Genomic DNA, 21,417 nt, shown 5'->3' with positions numbered 1-21,417 from the left:
AATTTACTCACTAGGTGTAGGAAAGGTCCATAGCTGTCCATTTCTTCTACAGCAACAGCTGTGAATGTCTACACAATTTGGAAGTGTATTTGGACACTCAAACCGCTGAGAGAGGGGTGAGGACAACAGTTATGTGTTGTCATGCCAATTGGACTGGATTCCATGTGTGAAATGGACAGCTATGTATGGGGCATAATTTTTATTTGGGAACAGATTGCCTTTTTTTAAGGTGAGAGTGGGATGTTGGGGAAGGATAGTATATACATTTGGGGAGGTAAGTTGGGTAGGAAGACAGACAAGACAGACAAGACAGCAGACAGGGGTGGTATATGACACATGCAGGGGGTAAACACCTTGGACAGGGAGAGTGGTTGGGAATCAGATGCACATGAGCCCCCAAATGAATACAGTGGGACTGAGGTCCCCACCCATTGGGGCAGTCACCACTGCAACTTGACAGCCCCAAAGGTGGCTGAACAGGAGCGGCAGGCTGACCCTCAAGATGCACCAGGTGGCCCTCAAGTTGGCGCAGCTGATCACCGAACTCTGATCAGAGGACACTGTGTACCAATCCCTGGACCTGACTATGGGTGACAGTCTCTTCTCCATGCCTGGTCTGAGGGGGGTAAGCCCCATACCCTGAGGTGGTTCCACCCAAAAGTGGTGCAGGACCAATGAAAGATGAAGGCCTGGGTTGGATACCAGATGTGCTGGGGCCTGGTGCCATGACCAGATGAGGTGGGACAGGTGGATCCACTGGGATCTGCCTTCCCAGACATGCTATGGTGGTCAGGTTTTAAAAAATATGTTGGTTAGTCATGAACAACGCATTTCAAGATTAGTTATAACAGCATGCATGGGTGTTCCAATTAACCACATAAAAGAGTTTTGAAACAGTTGCATATCAAATTGAACACAGTAGGCATTATAATGGCATGCAAGTTACATTGACAGCAACAGGCCACCAATTATAATATTTGAATGAGGTTAATTAATATTCAAGCAATTCAATATTTGTAGAACAATAAAACACAAGTCCCAACAGGTTTGGAGAAAGACATACCCATTATTTATGTGTATACATTATTGATGCAGATAGGGGTGGGGGAGAGAGAGAGATGGCAATTAACAACTGTATAGGTTTCTATTTGTTCACAAGTATACTGATCAGTACTCTACTTATTACTCTCCAGGTCTGACCTCACTTTACATGTACCTATGGCCTGGGATTGGAGTGGAAGTGTTGTACACAGAGTATATTAGTAAAGCCTTCCTAAAGATACTACAAATATTTCCTTACCTGGCAAACCTGTGGAGGAAATTTCTGTTAACGATACCTGACTTTTTCTACACGTATTCACGTATTCAGGGTTCCATATGTGACACTATTTGGGGTGTTCTGCACTCATGCTGTGTGGGTGTGCTATTGACATACTCTGCCAGGATTTCTATCTGTCACCCTGGTTATTGGCAGCAGTGACCACTATCCATGACAGCGTGACAATTGAGAAACATGTATCGGAAAAAAAATGCTTGCTGTATGTACTTATCTTGCATTTGCAGCCTTGGGGTTGGACAGTGGAAGTATTGTACACAGTATATTAGTAAAGCCTTCCTACAGATGCTACAAACATTTCATTACCTGGCAGACCTGTGGAGGAAATTTCTGTTAACAGTACCTGACAATTTCTACACATATTCTTGTGTTACAATATGCATTCAGCTTATTACCACTGCTGGGATTAGAACCGTGTTTATTTGTGCTAAAAAGGTACACAACAATTGTGTTTCATCACAATGAGCTATTGAGGAATTGTTAACACTAGCTTGACTTTTTACTCCCTACTACTCTCTGGTTTGCACAATTTACCTTGTAGTTCTGACATTCATGCATGGCAGATAGTTCTTGCACTGTGTATTCATACTTTGACATATTACAATCTGGAAAGCAATGGTTAACACAAAGCACTGCTGCAGGGGATAAAAGATTAGATTTTACAGCTTACTATTTAGAGTTCAGATCTTGGTGCTTGGCACATTTCATATAGTTGTTCAATTGTTTTACAGCTCCACAATCTTGGTAAGATGAGCCTCACTTCATTCTTGCTGTCAGAGCCATGGTTGCTGTGCAGAACCTGTACACATTTATATTCCTACCACAACATAACAAAGTAAACACAACAGTCTGGGGTTTTTACTTTTATTGAAAGTTATGGAGGCCTTTATTGTTAAATACCCTGTACATCACTATTAATTTGCTAACGGTCCTTTATTAATTACACACAGTACACATTTTACTTACTGGTAGTTGACATTCTACTCCTTTCTATTTATTTGTCCTGAATACTGCAAGCTAGATTTGTACTCACCAGCTTCCCGGTGCAGCCTTAGCAGCCTGTTTGCATGTGCATCCATATTTGTGGCCCTCTTATCTGCAGCTGTACAGGAGATAAAGAAACATTTATGCATGCCTATCAATCACATACTCAGGCTGGACATTAGGGAACAATAAGTGATACTGATACTTGCACACTTCTGGGACATTCCATGCCCATACATCTTGGGTCTACTGGTCCAAGAGCTCCCTCTTCCTATGCTTGAGGTTAGCATAATGGTGCCAGACCTGCTCACCAGTTCGAGGGATGCCAGTAGCACTGGTGAGATCATGTGTGAGATGGTCCCAGGCCTCCTCTTTGTATTGTGAGCCCTGGTACTGGTCCTGCAGCAGTTTCCCTTCATGGTCTTTCACAAGGAGTCCAACCATAACTCTGGACTCCTGAATGCACCAACACTGTGCCCGAAAGTGCGTACCCTCACCAACACTAGCCATAGTGTCAGCAGTGATCAACTACAATTGGTTATGGCTGTATTCCCACCTGCGAGGTTTAAATAGGGCTGAATTCATACACTTTGCCATGATTGGATGATTTTGAATATGCTGAGCTAAGCTAACCAACGTGCCAATCTACTCTGCTAAGGTCAGCATTGCTTAAAGAGGTAGATGCTAAGCACTGTTTACCAATGTGCAAATCCACTTAGCTTGGCTAGCTATTGCTTAGCATTTACATTTAAGCAATGCTTACACTAGCTAAGCATAGCTGAGCACAACTTAGCATTGTTCAGTTTTCATTTCATGGACTATCAGGATTGTGGAGTTGATTCCTCATTAATAACATATTATGTATGTATGTTAACTTCCATAACATCCCCTATGTGCTTTTATTACATTATAACGAAATGGACTTCGGCGACCCGAACCAAACTTTACAAACTATGAACAGTGACTGAAGTAAAGAATAGAATGGCCACAATAGCAGATGATTTTTTAGCTTTCTTCCACTTTAACACGTGGACTTCTCAGAAAACCAGGATGCCTCTCCCTACATCCTGGTTTTATATATAAACAGGAAATGATGTTAAAAACGTAAACATGATGTTTTACATTCATATATAAAATCATTTCAATTGTAAAACATTAAAACATCAAAATAACATGTATACAACATATTATTATTCATCATAATGAATAATGCCTTAAAATTTTTGTTTATTTTTCAATGGCCTTGTTGCATCATTTATCAAAACATAGATTTATGGGTGCTAAATCATTACAACATAACTTGGACTTCCAATTACCTTAATTTCATGTAATTTTGTATTATGATTTGTTGCCTCATTACTACAATGATAATGAGTCACTATCTAATGAGAGCCAATAGTTATGACAAAACTGAGTCTGTCAAATGAATCTTCTTGTATCATAACACTGAAAGTGGATCTCGCCATGACCCCTTTCATAAACTATATACCCCATTATGTGATAGAATGAAAAAATTATTATTATTTTCTGTTGTTCAAAAAGCATTTAATATTTATCCCTTCATTTAAACCTGGGGGTTCATCAGCCCCTAAGCATAGCTGCCATACTGACTCTTTTTGCTCCAATGTGTTGTTATTATTGTTATAATTGTTGTTGTTATAATAATAATTTTTTCATTCTATCATATAATGGGGGTATTATAGGTATATAGTTTGGTAACTTCCCTCATATGGTGGGATCGGTCCTTCTTAGATGCATGGTCGTTTTTGAGAATGTTTGGGACATAACACACACTTGCCCACAATAGGTGGTCTCATCTTTTGTAGATTTTCTAGGGGGTAGTTAGGTGCTTAGACAACGATGAAAGAGATCCACTTTCAGTGTTATGATACAAGGAGATTCATTTGAAGTTTTGTCACAACTATTGGCTCATTAGATAGTGACTCATTATCATTGTAGTAATGAGGCATTGCTATTGGTATTTAGTAGATTTTCTAGTGAGATCAGGTTACATTTATACAAAATCATATAACACAATCCAAGTGAAGAAAGAAAAATAAACAAAAAATAAATGCATTTTAAAGGCATTATTCATTATGATGAATAATAATATGTTGTATACATGTTATTTACATGTTTTAATGTTTTACAATTGAAATGATTTTATATATGAATGTAAAACATCATGTTAACATCATTTCTGTTTATCGGATATAATTTACTTCAGTCACTGTTCATAGCTTTTATTACATTATATTCTTGTGTGACTATATTGTATGGGACACGTGTTTATATGGAGGTTTCACAGCTTTATTAGACTGACACCTCACATTTCGACCTGCTACACTACTGTGGTTGACAAATATATATTATTTACTACCTAATTATACAAAAAAAATTAGTACTGCTTTCACATATAAAAGTGAATGACTTTCATTGGGGCTCGATTTATGAATGATTGCATGCAAAGTGGAAGCACTAACAACTATGCTATTTTGCTTTGGGTATTTTAGCTGTATATTTCTATTTAGCTCCTTGGTATGTGTAAGCTAGGCTGAGCACAGCTGCGTTTGCACACACCCGCTCAGCTATGCTTAAACTCTATTGGAGAAGGAAAAAAAATTGTGTTTTATTTTTATTTACTTTAGGGGTATGCCCATTGCTTTCAGCCTCTTAGGGCAGGACATCTGGACAACTACATCATACATTGGGGGACTCTGGCCACAGCTGGGGTCACTTTATTTATAGTTCCTCTCAGGAACATGCTTACTTATTTGGTATGCCAGCGTGTACACTGGCATAGCAATCTGGACATTCTCTGTGCTGGCCTATTGTTTAGGAGGTGTGCCTGTTTGTTTTCTTTACATTATTCTTTCATAACAGTGTCCGTGGACACTTTTTTGCTTTCAAAGTGCCGTACGGCACTTCTGGTGCACACGGGGTATGTTTACTGTGCAAGCACTGCTCGGACAAGCCCCCTGCACTTGTTCCTGTTTTGTGTCAGTGTAGGATACACAGCAGCATGCCTTCATGAATATGCAAGGTGCGCTACTGTCCTACATGGACGCAAAACCATTCCATGCAAGAATAACACTATTCTTGCACAAATTTTACTGAATCGCAGGTTTGGCCTATTTACATGGTTTAAAACACCATGTTTCAAATGAAAATTTCTGTTATTAAGCCACAACTATTAGAAATAATTTCTTTCAAATGATTTTAAAGGGAGTTGACTGATTTCCAAACTTATGAATGTTTAATGACTGATTCCTCTACAATTCCTTCTTGGCATTTGTTACCAATGATACAAATGTTTTCTGTTATCTCACAACACATCTTATCACATAATCTACATGCGGTTTAACAGAACCCCTGTCTATGTAGTTAGTCATAAAATTAAGACTTTCACATAAATAAATATATATATATCCACTTGTAAAGAAAGTGTAGAGAAATGTTGGGATCCACTAAAGTGAGTCCCAAAATGCAAGAGACTGAATGGCTGAAAAAATGAGCTTACAGAGATACCATTTCTTGGACTATTCCATTTTCTCTGAAGTATGGTGATCTCAGAGTGGGAATATATATGTTCGGGGGATGTTGGGGGCTTGCCTTCCACATGGGGGTGCAGGGGGGCTTGCCCCTGAAAAGAAGCTTTAAGGAGAAGAGCGATTTACAAGATTCAGTCTTCTCAGAGTTTCCAGTTTTTTTTTTCATCTTTTTGTCACTTGGCATTTTGAGTGCTGACATTTCAAGAAGGAGCCAAAGGAAAGATCCAGATACATGAATATGGGAAACTTCCTGTTCTAGGTAACTCAAAATCATTCTGGGCTGAAATAAGTTCCTATTTGTCAAGGGCATCAGAAAAAAGGCTCACTGCTCCAACTAATGGAGGTAATATCACACATATTGAGATGACAGCCAAACATTTGACTACCTTTTATTGCCAATATGAATGTCTTTTTCTGAGTGAAAACCCCCTGTCAAACTATTATATTAGGATAAAGAGGGATGACACCCTGACTATTTCCAAGACAACCTGAGTTTGACTAGTAGCTCAGTCATAGTTTTTTGCTGGCTTGTCTACAACAACAGGGGGAGTTTCTGCTCATAATTCAACATACCCCAGACATGGAAACAGTAGTATGATCATGAAGCAGTTTGCTATTAGCATTTTGAAAGGGATGGCGAAGCTAACTGACATTATTTGCAGTGATATATTTGGTGTCTGTGGCTCTACCCAGGCTGGGAATATAAAACATCTGCTGGTGTGCACAGCAGCATTGCTGCCTGCTCCGTTCCACTCCCCCTCTCCTCCCTGACCTGCCACTGGCTACAGTTCCAGCCCTAGAGGACACGACCACAGATGTTAAAATAAGAGGAGATATAGGAGCAGTCATAGAAAACAGCTGATGGTCAGCTGAAGGGAAGGCAATGGGGGCTAAAAAATCATTTGAGCAATTATTTGGCCCTTTCACCTGCTTTCAGTCATCTGACATCCCTATCTTAATGGCAAATGAGTGGCTTCAGGAAATCTCAGACTATAGATCTAATGGACTGAGTCCTAAATTTCCTAACTACTATGATACTTTTAATGCTTTACTCCTGAGATAAATTAGCAATACCTATCACAGATTTGAAATAGTTCCCCTTTATATGAAATCCCCATATGTTATTCCCCTGCCAAAGCAAGCTCTCAGGTGAAAACAAAATCTTTCAAACCAATATAACTCCATTGTCTCTTTGCCAAAACATTTGGAAAAACAGTAGTATCATGATTTAAAATCACCTACATTCCTAAGTACTACGTAATAATCAGCAATATGGATTTACGACAGAATATAATCCCTGCAAAGCCCTACTATCCCTGACAGATAACCTACTTAGGGACATGTATGAGGTGAGTTACTTGGAGTCCTCTTAATCTTTTTTGAGTTAATAAATGCACTCACACCCATAGACCACTTCATCCTTACAGTTTCAAAAACATGGGTAGAACCCCAGGTAATAAAGGCAGAACATTTTGGGTGATTGTTGGCCATTTGGTAGTGTCAGTGGTACAGCAGGTTACACACTCCCCTTTGGTGCAGAATGCTGTGGGTTCTAATCCTACTCTAGCTCAATAAATTGCTGAAACTGCAGTGCAGCATAAAGGGGAAGGGCTGCACTCTTGAGTGTGCTGTCCTTTGAATGAGATGTTAAAATGATTGCACATCTACTTTACTTGTAGGTTGCTCAGGTGGATTTAAAAGATCACATGGAACCTATCTAAAAGAGAAGGGGTCCTTTATTTATATACGAAAAATATCTCATATTTACAAATATTTACAAATGTATAAATATATAGATATGCAAGTATATTTAAACATATTCATAATTTCCTTGCAGTCATACTAAATTTTCATCCCTATTAGACCCCCACTCTGTTTTCCATAACCACCATCTGATTTTATTTAATATTGTTGCTAAAATCCATTTACCATTAAACTTAACTTCATTTATTCTTTCATTCCATATAACCCATATGACATAAAATAACGTTTTATCTATTCATTTAACACATGCTTTACTTCTCTTCTTATATTATCCATATTTAATCACATCCACTTATTTTATATCTTCAAAACAATCTTCTTTACATAGTTTTCCCCATAATGTTTTTACTCTTACATTCCAGAAACACATGCTCACTAGTTTCTTCTTCCTGACAATGTAAATTCTATCACTTTTCTTTTTTACATGGCATATTTCATTTTACTGGTAATTTGTCTATTACCAGTCTAAAATTATTGAATTCTATTATCTGATCATACCATTTGCTTCTTATTTTTATAACTTTAATTTTTTTCATCTGTTAGATTTCCCATGGCTTTACATACTAATATTTTATCATTACATTATTATACTATATTTTTCTTTCTTTTTCTATATCTTCAGATATTATTTTCCACATAAATATTTTTTCTTGGTAACATTTTATTTCTTCATTTATACACTCCTTTTCTCTTTTACTCTTTTTTTACTATACCCCAAAATTTATCATACTTGTATTTATACAATTTTACTACTAATCTCTCATCTTTTTCATTTATCCACTTTAACGCTTGGTACAAATTTAATGAAGCAGCATATATCACTGTGTTAATTAACCCTAAACTACCTTCCTGTTTATTTACATGCAAAACTCCTCTTTTTGTTGGATTTAATCTAGAGCCTCATAAAAATTAAAAAGAAAATATCTGCAAAAATTCCTTTTCAAATACTGTTGGAAACATAAATACACTTGTTAAGTATGATATTTTCCCATCAGTATTGAATTAATTAAATAACCTTTTAGTTCTGAATAATAATTTATACGTTCTCCAGAGAAGACAGGCTGAGGGATTCAATAAACTTGGTGTAGGCTTCGTGCAGAACCTACACGAATTTTACATTTGCACAATGGTGCACGGTGCGCAGTAGTGTGCAATACATATTAATGATGCTTGGAGCATCTAAGCTATGTTGCATGTCTCGCAACAGTGCTACTGGCCATAAAACCTCATAAGTGAACATGGATAGCAATTCCCTGTAAAGAAGAGCATCTACAGTGTGCAGATTTGCGCAGAATGCCACAATGATCAACAGGGCTTTACATATAGTGAAACCTTGCCAGCGAATGAGGATAGCAATTCTATGTGAGGAAGAGCACCTAATGTGCGAATTTGCATGCCATGCCACAGTGATCACCAGGGGTTTTACAAATAGCTGTCATTGTGTTAGTGCAACACATCTGCACAGAGGCTAACATAATGAGAGAACAAATATCCAGTAGTAGGGACATATTTGGCATAGATGTCACATAGAAATTTGTTAGAATGTAACTCACAACCTCTTAGAGGAACAAATGTGGACAAAGCCATAATAATGGGGGGATAAAGGGTCAGAAATAGGTACAGATTTTTAATATTGCACTGACAAACCTAGGAAGCTGGCAGAATATATAAGTTGTACATTAGCATGAAGTTTCTGAAGAGCATGAAGATTAAAACTCAAATGTCAGTCATCAGTTTCTGACTGTACTCTACAATGACATGCCAATGATTTGCCAGGAAAAAAAATGTTATGCGGAAAAGATCACAAATATGAGACAAAAACTGGACATTCTACACAGATCAGGACAGTTGAGAGGTATGCACTCAAAAGTATGTAATACAGAGTCACATCGGTCCAGAGATCATCCCAGTGATATGACAGGAAGCCACATATTTGATAAGGAAAACATCTGAACATCCTGGGAATATATGGACGGTTGAGAAATATGAATATGAAGTATATTATCCAAACACAGTACAGGACAGTGTACCTACAGTGCAGAGTATTGTGATATCCAATTCCTGGCATTCTGTACTGAAGCTGTGTTAATGATCTGTAACAGGACTTGGGACTGCCATGTAAAATGAACACTCAGGGGAAGTGGGTGTATTGAATAGGGATACACAGATGAACTGTAGGAATGAACACAGGGAAAGAGTGCAGGTGAAACATGCATGTACAGCAGAGGAAGGCATGTCAATGGTAGATGGTTGTAGCAGCAACACCAAGTACATTTCTATATGGTACAGTATGGACTGTACAGCGCACATATGTTCTCTGTGACTGTCACACAAGGTGACATAACAATGGGAATGATGTCTGTGTGAGATAAGCATCCTTACTTGAATAATGTAGAGGACATCTATCAGGGATCTGACATACAATTGGGGTAGGGTGTATATTGGGAAGCTGTGAAAAATAATATACCTGAATATGGGTGTACTCTCATCAGAGGCCTCCAGCAGGGTGGCCTAAGATAAAGGATCATGGCAAACATTACAAGAATCAACTACAATCATGGACAATATCAGAATAATACTACCACTAATCCCATGCCTCTGACATAACATATGTGATATGGATTGAAAACAGATATGCCTGCACACAAACACTTGACAACTGTTATAATACATCCACACACTATGAGGGTAAACATGGGCACTGTCCTGGTACTTTAATGTCTGCAAGAGATGTTAGGAGGGACACTGCTATATCATTATGTGACAGTGTGGTTAATAAAGGCTACTTGCCTTGTGTGCATGGCCATACTTTTCATACTTTTCAAGCTCTTAGAGCAAGAAATCTGGACAAAGTCACAAATAATGGGGGAACAAAGGCCCAAAAATAGGAACACTTTTTAAATATTGCTCTTACAAACTTTGAAAATTGATAGAATAGCAGGTGCTGCATTAGCATGAATTTTCTGAAGGATATGAAGTCTGAAATTCAGGTGTCTGCCATTATTTTATGACTTAATTTTTCAATGATTTGCCATTGATTTTCCAGAAAACCACAATTTTGTGAGAAACAGACCAAAAATATCTGTCAAAAATCTGGACAGTTGAGAGATATGTGCATGGCATATATCTATGGTGCAATCCACACTGTCATGACTTATATACATGCCATTAATGTTCACAAACACCTATGTTTGCAGTGTGAGCATAAGCTGAACAAGTAGCATACATGCATCTGGTGTAACAACACTTTAAGGCCATGAACACTGCATCAGTGGGCCCGGACAATATCCCAGGATGCCTTCTAAATAGCATAAAACATGACCTGTCGTGGCCTCTGGAATTACTGTTTAACTGTAGCCTCCAAACAGGCTTTGTGCCTCATGAATGGAAAATAACAACAGTCATCCCTCTGCACAGAGGTGGCCAGTCTAGATACTCTGGAAACTACAGATCCATTAGTGACATAGTAAACCTAGAGACATTGAACCCAACCCAGTTTGGTTTCAGCAAGGGCAGGACATACTTACTTATCCTGGTGGACTTCTTTGAGAAGGTCAACAAAGTGATGGATTAGGGCAAAATGGTTCACACTGCCTACCTTCACCTGGCCAAGGCATTTGACACAATACCCCACAAAGGCATTGTTGACAAACTCAGTAGTTTAGGTATAAACCTGTATATCACCTGGTGGATAGCCAACTGGCTCACAGACAGGAGCCATGAAGTTAAAATTCGGGAGTCCACTTCTACAAAGAAGTCAGTCAAAACTGGAGTCCCTCAGGGATCTGTCCTTGGACCACACCTTTTTGGCACTTACTGCTCTGAAGTCAAGGCCAATGTAAATGGTTTCTGGATGAATACATTTTCAGATGATTACAAATAAGGAGCTGTCATTGAATGCCACATTGACACAAATGTTCTCCAGGAAGGGCTAACACAGACAAACAACTGGTGTCAGAGCCATGGACTAAAACTAAATGACAAGAAATGCATAGGAGTACCCATCAGGAAATCATCCACCCCTGGTAAATATCATGTTGACAACACACCCTTAGGGGTGACTCAGTAGTTATGGACACACATAGGTTCATAGGGTCATAGGTGTCTACTAGGCTAATGGCCCTGGAGCCTATATAAGCTTAGCCCAAGAGGATTCCCTTGCATCATGCCGCCAACGTTACTTTCCAGTGTCTCTATCAAGCAAGGCCACTGAAGTGATCCCTGGGGTGAACTTCCTATTGCCCATCCACTCGTCAAGATTTCTCTTAAAGAGGACCAGTGAAGTGCTCTGCTTGATGTGAATGGGAAGTTTGTTCCAGAGTATGGGAAGTCTGAGTTAGGAACCTGTCCCTCCAGCATGTTCTGTTTATTGTGATAATGAGGTTTACTTCCCTAGAGTGTGTGGCATAGAGGGATTGGGATTTCTTTAGTTGTAGCATATCTAGCAACTCTGGGTCAGACATGGCTTTGTAGGTCAAGCAGAGATCACCTTTAAGTAGGCGATAAGAGACAGAGTATAGCTGGAGTTTTTTGAGTCTGTCCATATAGGGCATGTGTCTAAGGCCTAAAATCTTCTTAGTGAGGCATTTTTGTGATCTTTCCAGTTGTAGGTGTCTAGTGAGGTACATACAAAATGGGGTGTTGTATTCTATAATAGGTCTAATGAGGGATGAGTAGAGGGGGATTATGACCTCTTTCTTCCTGGATGAGAAACCTTTTGTAATGAGATGTGCCAAATAGAAAGACTTTCTGACTACAGTGGTAATGTGGTTATCAAGGGAGAGGTTGCTGTCAACCTGTGTCCCCAGGTCTCTTATCACACCTTCAGTGTGTAGTGGACTACCGCCTATGTGGTAGTTCATGGGCACCGAATTTTTCCCAAAGGGAATGACAATGCACTTTTTGGCATTAAGCTTAAGGCCGGTTCTGGCACCAGTCATTGGTGTCAGTGAACCCTTTTTGTAGAATGTCCACATCAGTTGGAGAATCAATAATGGCTCCCAGTTTGCAATCATCTGCAAACTTGTTCAGCCAGAGTCCCTTTGTGTTGGCTCGAACTTCAGAGAAGTAGATGGCAAACAGGAGAGGACCTAGGATCGATCCCTGTGGGACACCACTTGTTACTGGTCGGTAGCCAGATTTGGATTCCACTATTTTCACAGTGTGGGTTCTATCAGTGAGCCAGTTGGCAACCCATCTTATGACACAGGGGTTTATGCCTAGTTTAGTGAGTCTAGCTATGATTCCTGAGTGAGGGATGATGTCAAAGGCCTTGGCAAGATCTAGGTAGGCAGTGTGAACTACCTTTTCCTCATCCACAGCTCTGGTGACAGACACGAAGAACTCTATCAGGTTGAGCAGGCATGATCTAACTTTCACAAACCCAAACTGTGTGGGGTCCAGAGTTTGGAGATTCCCTATGTCCTTATTTATAAGGTCCATAATGATGCACTCCATAGCCTTACATATCAGACTAATGGGGCAGTAGTTCCCAGGGTCTGTAGTCGTTCCCCCTTTGTGGAGTGGGATGACCGTAGCAGTGTGCCATTCGGTAGGAACAAAGCCTGAAACAAGGCTGTGATTGAATAGGGTACTCAAGTGTGGTGCCAGTTCACTTTGCAATTCATGTAGAACACAGCCAGGAATATTATCATGTCCCATGGAAGCTGTATTCTTGGCTTTGGACAGTGTGGTTTTACCTGTGTAGCTGTGATAATAGGGACTTAGCATTCCTCACATATTGTGATAGGCCCTTTAGGGGGTGAAAGAGGGGTAAAGTTCGCACTGAACCTGTCAGCCAATATGTTGGCAATATCAGTTGGTTCTGTATATGTATTGCCATTGTGCTGTAACTCAGAGCAGATCTGAGTATTGCCATGTAGATTCTTGACATAACTATAAAATGCCTTGTGGTTGCCTTTAGAATCTGCAGCAATTTTGTTTTCATAGCTAGCTTTAGAGGATTTGATGATGGAGCTCAGTTTTTTGCTGAACTTAACAAGGGAGTTTTTCCAGTCTTGGGATTTCACCCTTTTCTGCAACAGTTTTTTCCTTCTGTTGTAGAGTTTGTTTATGGTGGGGGACCACCAGATTGGCTTCCTTTTTTTGGAGGAGAGCGTCTTGGTTCTGTTTGGTATGACCCATTCCATGCACTTGTGTATGTGCTCATACAGTGCATTGGTGTATGATTCAGCAGTCATGCACCTATTTTCCATTTGCATGGGTGTCATGAAGTTAGCCACCTCTGTTTTTAGAAGCCCAAAATTGGCTTTGGAGGTGGTTTCCTTTGGGGGGGGTGAGGGTGGGATGTGGATATCCATGGTGATTAGCTTGTGATCAGATCTGACCAGGGAGGAGTTGATTGCTGTTGCAGAGCAACAGTCGCCCATGTTAGTAAAGACCAGGTCAAGGATGTTTCTACCCCTGGTGGGGGTAAGAATGAGTTGGTCCAGGGTGCTGGAATTAATGAATTCCAGAAAACGTTGAGCAAGTGTGTTGGTACATGAGTAATTTTCCCAGTTAATGGAGGGGTAGTTAATGTCCCCCAGTATAAGGGTATTGGGTTGTACCCTAATATTTTCCAGTGTGTTTAAGAATGTGGAGTGGGAGTCTTGGGACATGGTGGGGGATCTATATCAGGCTACAACATGGATTTCAGTTATACCCAGTGTTAGTTGTACCTGAAGTATCTCTGATGCATTATGTTGGGCTACTAGTCTGGAGGTGTGCATATCCTTTATGAATTTGGAGACACCACCGCCTTTAGTGCTTTGGTTCAGGTTTAGGGGCCGAAAGGTGTGGTATGAATTATAGCCTGGTATTGCTGGGGTGCTCTCTGGAGCCTTGAACCAGGTCTCAGTCACTGCACAGATGTCAATGTTCTTCACTTTAAGGAGTGCTTTGAGTGAGTGCATTTTGAGATTTAGACTTTGCGTTGAGTAGCATAACCCTCAAATTTCATTTGCTTTTAGCTGTTATAGTGGTAATTTTGTCTTCAGGACATTGCCTAAAAAAGGCACTATAAGGGTGGCAAGAGCCTTGGCCAGTATCCGGAATCCCTGGGCTGACAGGTGCAGGCCATTTCTGGCAAAGCATCAAGGCCTGTCAATCATATCATCCCAGGCAGACAGATACTGGATCCCCTTAGAATGACACCAGAAACTTACCCAATTGTTAAAGTCAATCATTTTCTAGCCTTTGACCATCACACATCTACCGTAGTGAGGAAATCATTCTATACTGTGCAACTTATAAGCAAAGGTATGTCATCTAAGCCCAAGGAAGTCATTGTTCCATTGTATTCTGCATTCATCAGACATATCATTGAGTACAATGCCCCCTTTGGTATGTACCTAACTAGGCATATCCAACAACTGGAACTCCCACAGAAATTCCTCACTAAAAGAATACAGAGCATAAGTAAAATGTCCTGTGTAGACTGCCTCAATACCTATCCCTGTATTCTGTCTCCTACAGGCTTTTGAGGGGAGATCTATGCTTGGCATACAGGGCATTGTCAGACCCCACTCTGATGGACCTCCTGCATATCCACAAAACAAACAGCACCAGAATTACCCATTCTAAAGACTTAAACCTTGCCTATGAGATAAATAGGACCTGCTGGAGAGATAGGAATGTATCCCAAAGACTACCCAGTCTATGGAACAGGCTCCCCATCCATGTGAAGCAGAGTTCCTCCCTAACCCAATTTAGGTGCAACTTGGACAATTGGGTGGGGAACAGGAAATTCTTCCCTGGTTTAGCACCTATGTCTCTAATGGGCACAGGCAGCCTGTAAATGGTTCGTCTCCCATGCCCCTACTTTTCAATGTTTCATCTTTCAAGCCCCTGCTTACACTTATCAAAGGTATCAGAACTTGTCATAGTTTTGAGATGCATGGCTAGGCTTAAAAAGTGCCTTGTGGTTGTTATTCTAGTAAACAACTATGAATCTATTGTTGTTCCACCATCAGACAGTCATGTATATTCCAGAAAAAGAATATCTAGGTATGGACAATAAGTTGTGTGATAGTGCACTGTGACAAAGGTGGTACACTTCAGTTACACATCATTGGAAGATGTGTAGGAAGGTACATGAAGAAGGCTGCATTGTGCACAGTTATTGGTGTGATGAAGTCTGGGAACCATGAAGTTATTATGGTCTCTGATATGCATGTCCTTCATATACCTAGTACTTGTGTTACATTCAAGGGGGTAGTCAACACTGTGACCACATGATGGATGTACCACTTACCCTCTACCCCAGGATGCATGCCACACACCTATAGGTCTGATTATAGGGTGTGATGTCCACATTATACTTAGGTGGTGTGTCTGTTTCCTGATTCAGCAAATCACTCCAGGGGTCGCATCAATGCAGGTGTTGTCATGCCTGTGGCAGCAGTCTCTGGTATGTGTTGATACTGTAATGCTGTCTGTATTATATGAATATCACAGCTGGAGGCAATGATTGCCCACAATCTTTAGTCCTTCAGGCAGCTGTTTGGACACAGCATGTGTATGTCATTTGTGATGTCCATCGCTGAACGAATGGGCAGAAAAGGGCCTAGCAGACACCCCTGATGTACCAACCTGATGTCTGGACCTGAGATATATGTCACATCACACATTTAAACATAGTGAGATGCCACGTATGTCATACACTGGTCTACCCTTTTGGTGATATAGCTGTTTATGGCCACATATGACAGTGTTGGTTGAATACCTCAGTGTGTATTTTTGTCAAATGTATTGAACTGTTCAAGTTCCACACAGTGATACTGCTGTCATCATGGATGCCCTCGATGACCTCTTTGAGGACATCTATCAAATGTCATGGACCTGATGTAGCAGTAACAGCTCACACAGTTATGTTGCACACACCTGGAGTATTACTAGTGTACATATAGAGGAGGCCCATTTCTCGACAGTTCAGGCTAAAGTATATGGCCTTTGCCTTACCAAGTTTGCTGATTCTTGCATATTTTGTGCAATCAGAGTCCACCAATGATGATAACACTGTACAGGAGGAGTTAACACACACAACTGAATATTGACAAAGGCACATGATCTACAAATAAATGTAGAAATGTGTGTTTGTAATGTCCATCTGAAATGTGGAGTTCCATGTTAATCACAGCATTAACAACAGTCCTGCTATGCAGAAACCTAGTGATGCAAACACTGGGAACACATTTAGATAACGATCTGAACTTTGAACATCAACTGTCCACACTGCTATTGAAAGCCTATGTTGTGCACATCCTAAGCAACACCATCATATTGAGATCTTAGGACTGTATGCTACCACTGTAGTCAAACGTCATTACAGCACTAATAGAGTATAATGCACTTTTTCACATGTACCTCACCAGACACATGTAACAGCTGGAGAGATCACAGGGCTTTTTCAGCAGGATAACACAGGGCCTACACACCATGCTGTGATGTATGTGTATAGACTGAAAGCCATATCACTGTAAACTTTATTGTACAGGATGAAATGACTTCTGCCTGTTCCCTAGGCCAGTCTCTGACCCTGCCCTGGTAGGAGTACTGCATATCCAAAAATGTGATATAGCTGATGACATCAGCAGTGTCTGTTGAGGAGAAGATGACAGTATCCCACATGCTGGTGTAAAATGCTCTCTGTAATGTCAAGCAACAACTCTCTCTCTCTCACACACACACACACACACACACACACACACACACACACACACACACACACACACACACACACACACACACACAGTTGACTGCAGTGAGAATAGAACCCATACCTATCTAAGTACATGGACTATAGTTTGATATATACAAGAATGCAGGTGATCATATAGTAGATGATATCCGAAGGCCATGTAGGAGAAAAGAGGTTGGGAGGTCTGTGTGAAATGGAAGTGTAGGGATGAGCAAGTATCAAAATACTGGCAAGCCATGTAATTGGAGAAGTAACTGTAGGATACACACATCTGGTTTGCTGTCTAGACACACACACACACACACACACACACACACACACACACACACACACACACACACACACACACACACACTCAACTGCAGTGAGAACAGAACCCCTACCTATCTAAGTACACAGATTACATAGCACAGTATGCTACACATGCACCATGGCACAAGTCTGTTTTATACACGAGTGCAGGCCACGTGGCTGACAACAGGTTTTGAGGCCTGTGTAGGCACATAACTTCATAGGTTCATATGAGGCTGCTAGCCTAATAGCACTAGGGTCTTTAGAAACTTAGCTGTGTAAAAACACAAGTACCATTATTGAGCGTGGTTGGATGGTCACTTTTAGCAGAGCATGTTTGTGAGGAGCACCAACTGGCCCTGTCCGTAAGGGACATAGGTGCCTGCTCAGAGGTGACTTTACAATCACCCGACCAGTAGTCAAGGCTGTGCTGGAACAGGGCCATTGAGGAGCACTGCTTCACATGCAGTGGGACTGTATTACAGAGGAGTGTGAATCATTGTGGGATATATCTGTCTCTCCAGCATGTTCTGCTTATGTCACAGGCTAGGTTGAGAACTCTGGGGCAAATTAAAGTTGTCCCATTTGAATTACAGATGTCCATCATTTACAGAAGGCCAAAGTCTGAGACTGCTCTGCAGTACAGCCATAGGTCACCTCTCATCAGCCTGCATGATACAGAGTACAGGTATGTCAGTCATTCCATTTATGTCATGTTTGGAAGCCTGGGAGTCTCCCCGGGCACAACTCTATGTTCTCTCCAATTGCTGCCTGTCTCTGGTGAGGTACAAAGAGATGTGAACATTGTACTCCATTACTGGTGTGATAAGAGTAGAGTACAGCAGAGGTATGATTACCCTGGTCTTGGGTGTAATGTCCATATGTATGATGTGTGCAATGCAGAATGTGTGTATCACCCTATGGACACATAGTGATGAAAGTGTAGACTGCTATCAACATGTGTTCCCAAGTCTCACAACAGTGAGTTTAGGGGGTGTTATGTATATCATAATTAGCAGGGGTACTTCATTGACAAAGGTGACAAAGAGTCGTGTGCTTAAAGTTCAGTCCGTGAGTTTGCCAGCGATCATCAATCTGTGTTAGCCCCTACTGTAATAAGTTACCATCACTGGGGCACTCTATATAGTGCGTCCAGTTAACAGTCATCTGCAAACCTAGTAAACTGCAAACCTTCTGCTATTGCCTGTGCTTCCCCAAACAGTTGAGGGCCCTGTACAAATCCTTGTGATATTTCTCTGTTATGTGCCCAGCACAGATACTTGTGATGTCCCATTGATGAGTGGGCTAGTGGTGGAGGTGCAGTCCTCAACTTTGAGAGTGTGCATTCTTTTGATGAGCCAGTTGGCTCTCCATCTAGTACTGTATGGCCAAACTCCTAGATGGGAGATCTTCACTATGGACATGAATGGGGGATAGTCTTAAAGGCCTTGCATAACACACAACTTTTGATATTACATGCTGTAGTGTGGTTGATATATGTGTGGAAAAAGTAGTGAGACACTAGGGTTGTAGTACTTGAGGGGTGTCAATGCATGGATATATTTTAAATATATGACACAGTTTGATAGGGCCCTCAGTTTGTAATGATTCTACCCTCAGTTTGTAATGATTCTACATGTACTTTCATGTCATACAAAGGAAGTGGACAGTAAACAACAGAAACACAGCATAAGATATACATTTCCATAGGGTGAGGAGCAGCGGGGTTTGCTCGACGGTTAGCAAAGTGCATTATATACTCATGGGAGATACACATGTTTGTGCATTGCTAAGCACTGTGCAAATGTGAGCAGCATTGCTAAAATCTGACAGTGAGCACTGAGTCTGCAGAGTATACCTGCTACTTAACTGAATCTGTGGCAACAAGTGTTACTGCAGTAATACATTACTTTTTGGGGCCAGATGGTACAGGGTTTGAATACAGCTGTATCTAATGCTTCTAACTACTTTTTCATAGGTTCATAGGTTCATAGATTAGTACTAGGCTAACTGCCCTTTTGGGCCATTTGAAGCCTAGCCAGTTACCCCATGTGAGAATCAAACCCTGCACCTTGTGTCTTTAAGGTAAGCACCTTAACCATTATGTCATCCTCTCACCCCATTGGTGCACGTTGGTGTGCAATAATGCATTAAAGAAAATAAATTTAGAAGATAGGACAGTGGTGAAATGGGGAGCAAGCAGGGGAAAGAGCAAATGGAAAGCAATACTGGAATGTGGAGGAGGGAGGTAGGAAAGAGCCATATCTATCCATTTATTCAAGAGTAAAAACTGATAATCTATGCAGAATATTAGCTGAATTTGGATTGTCACCTCTAGAGAAAGGGGTGACCATAACACAATCATGTTGTATAGCCGATTGGACCTTATCAAGTGTGTCAAGAAGATATGTATGCAAAATGTAGAGCTATATATGGGACGATTTTTCCAGTGGGACAGGTGCCTATTTTTTTTTTTTTTTTTGAAAGAGAGAGGAATGTTGAGGAAGGGACATAGGTATGTCTGAGTCTGGTAAGTTGGGTAGGTGAGGAAGCAATTGCAGACAGACAAGACAAACAAGACAAGCCACAGGGATGGTGATGGACACAAGAGGTTGGTGGACACCATGGATGGGGTGAGGGTGGGGACTGGGGACATCCAGGACCCATGGACATCAAGCCGATTGACAGTGAGAATCAAATCCTCACCCATAAAGCTGTCATCACTGTCAGCTCACTCTGCCACTGGCTAGAGCCCTCAATGTCTCCCCCTACTAAAGGTCCTATGTAAAATGAGGAAGAGCAGCCTGTCCATCTGATGTAGCGTGCACTAACAGTGCAGCACACAACTCTATGCACCATCCCTAGTAGTTCAGCATGGGTGATAAGCTCTTCACCCCGGACTCTGCTTCCAGAGCAAACCACTGGACTATCCTGCAGGGCAGAACTACCTGAGAGTGCAGGTAGTGCAGGGTCAGCAGAGGTGGTACTGCCAGGTCGGCTACCAGATGTGCTGGGCAATGGTGATGGGCCAGTGGAGTGGGGGCAGGTGGATCCACATAATAATATAAAAAAAAACAAAAAAAAAAGAGAGAGATAAGGGTTGGGATGAGAGAAAAAGAGATTAGTACCTTCACATATAATATACAATGCATTAATACAATAATTTGCTTCTATTATCTTAACCTTTACTCTTAAGACTACCACCCCTTACACATAACTTATTAATTTTAAAATCAGCAGCTCCTAACAGATGCACACTATACTACAGATTGCAGCATTTGCTTCTTTACATGTGCATATATTGCACATATGCATGTTCCAGTTATCCAGATTACAGTTTACAGCAGGTCATGTGTGCCACTGGTATAGAGCTTTTACTTTAAACCTTTATGTTACACATAATTGAGGAATTAACAGTTATTGTATAGTTGAGAAGTCTGGTATTTGAACCCACCACCTCTGGTTAAAGTCTAACATTCTGTTGGTTTGTGCTACTGACTAATACATGCATATTTGCTTCTACAGTTGAGACATGCATGCTCAATTTGATACAACTGTATAAAATACCAAACAAGCTATCTTTAACTTTTAATGTTACAATAGCACTACTCTTCTGCTGCCTACATACCACATACCTCCCTCATCCTCGCCAATCTTGCGCCATGGGTTCTAACATTGCACTATTTCTCCATGGCAGCTGTGGAAAAAACAGAACAGAATTTCATTATGAATGCCAGTCTTGCCTAGATTCAGCTTTTAAGACTTACAAGTACTCTCTGTAGTTGATACAT

This window comes from Protopterus annectens, chromosome 1.part2, assembly GCF_019279795.1.
Source record: "Protopterus annectens isolate FY-2018-M chromosome 1.part2, PAN1.0, whole genome shotgun sequence".
Classification (NCBI taxonomy): domain Eukaryota; kingdom Metazoa; phylum Chordata; order Ceratodontiformes; family Protopteridae; genus Protopterus; species Protopterus annectens.
This window is presented reverse-complemented; position numbering follows the sequence as displayed.